The sequence below is a fragment of the Macrobrachium nipponense genome, chromosome 16 (genome assembly GCF_015104395.2).
Source record: "Macrobrachium nipponense isolate FS-2020 chromosome 16, ASM1510439v2, whole genome shotgun sequence".
NCBI lineage: Eukaryota > Metazoa > Arthropoda > Malacostraca > Decapoda > Palaemonidae > Macrobrachium > Macrobrachium nipponense.
The window spans coordinates 32,135,387-32,137,567 of record NC_087209.1 but is presented as its reverse complement, the minus strand read 5'-3'; positions in this window follow the sequence as shown (position 1 = coordinate 32,137,567).

Below are 2,181 nucleotides of genomic sequence, written 5' to 3'. Positions count from 1 at the left end.
GTTCCATATTATTCCATTTAAGTATCCCTGGTGGATTTTTTTTTTTTTTTTTTTTTTGAAAAGGGCGTTTTCTTATTTTCTACAATCAATTTTCTATTGCACCATGGGCGCAGCCATTTATGTGTGGCTCATCTCTTATGCGTGACGTCATGTCGCGGTAGGCTCAGACAGGCGGAACTATCCCGAGGGCACAGCATCTTCAGATAATGTCCTTTTTGGTTTGTATTTGTGAGCTGAACATATATGATTGAAATGGTAAATAAAGAAGTAGCCTGAAGTAGGCCTAATTAGGCATAAAGTCCTAATTTCTAAAGCCCCATTAATTAAACAAGTTAAAAAGGACTAAGTGAAGCCCTCTTCATTCATGGACGCACATGGCGAATGACAATAATACATTTCAATTTAAATGCATACAAGTGAAGGCACCATAATATAGACGTCTAGCGGTAGATAGTACCCTATCTTCGTCGGTACATGGTCTGTTCAGAGGGAAATTAAGTTCCCAAAACATATTTTGTAAATTTCATAGCCATAGTCATCTTTTAAATCTGTTGGTAAGAAATGGTCCGAACAGACAACGGTTTGCGTCTTAGGTTGAAAGATTTCATGATGATATCCTCCCTTCGAAGAGCCATCAGCCAACGACTTGATTTCTCTCTATTTGACAATCCTGTGGACTGATAAGCCTTTTGGACACTTGCCAAAAGTAATGGCACAATCAAACGCCATACAAGTTGGCATAATTGACGCTATTTGAATGACAACTGACCTAAAACACGAGGACAATACCGAGGACGAGTACTTCGCTGCCCTTGTTACTGGGAAGCGACCGCGACACTACGTCACTGGTACTAATCCGCCAGATGGCAACATAGTCGAATCAAAGATAAATGGCGCTCTCCACTGAAGTACCTCGGCGCTAATTTAAAATTAAATTGTAAAAAAATGGGTGTACGTTCAGATTCGAGCAATGGCTTATTTTTTAGCTTATTAAAAGTTTTGTTTGGCGAAATTTAATGGCTATTAACCTGAAGTTCCCTTTTAAATCACTTTGGTACTAGATACAGATATTTTACAAAAAGTTTTTAATTGTACTTATTGTTAACCATTATCTTCACTAATTACACCTACATCCACATGCATATAACTGTTTGTATAAGTATATACACAGCCTATATATATGTATAATGTGTGTGTGTGTGTATGTATGTAAATAAATTCTTATGGTAAAACAGGGTACGTCTCCAGTATAAAAGGCCTATTAAAACATTCTGGTAAATAATAAAGACTAAATTTCGGTGGACTAATTTACACCCATGATAAGGGTAGAAGTTAGTCCACCGAAATATAGTCCTTAGCTTTAATGCGTAAGCGTTTTTAAACGGGCTTTTATACTTTATATAAATATATATTATATATATATATATATATATATATATATATATATATAATATATATAATATATATATATATATTTGTGTGATATTCTCTTAGTGTGTTTGAGTTTTGAGTATATTACACATAAATCTTCATACAAAATATACACATCAAAACACAATATTGTATATATTTATAATGTACATATATTATACAGTATAAATATATATATTATGTATTATATACATACAAGATCGGCTTAATTCACTTCCCCGAAATTCGCCTGCGCGAATCCGGTGGGGGAAATAACGATCATAAAAGCTGACGAAATGAAACAGAGGGGCGGAAAAAAATGCCCGAACCACACGAAAACTGAAAGGAAAATAGATAAAAGTGACTTGGGCTGGTTAACTGAAAATTAATAAAAGGCCTTGCCATTGAAAAAGGTCTATAAGGTCTGTGAAGCTTCTTTAGAAAAATGCTGAGGCAGATTCTCTTTCACGTCAGCAACAGGCGCTCCTCTGACGTCATCGCGGTACCGGAGGACAAGAATCCCCCCCTCCCGTACGGAGAAGGACCACCATTGAACGCTGGATGAAGAGGAATCGAGGACGAGGCCGGAGGGTGGGAGGAGGAGGAGGAGGAGGAGGATGTTCACGGCAATACTAGGAGTATAGAAAGAGAGAGAGATAGAGAGAGAGAGAGAGAGGGTTCTGAACTCATTATGTGCGTGTTAACCTAGAGAGAGAGAGAGAGAGAGAGAGAGAGAGAGAGGAGAGAGAGAGCGACTATCAACATCTCTAC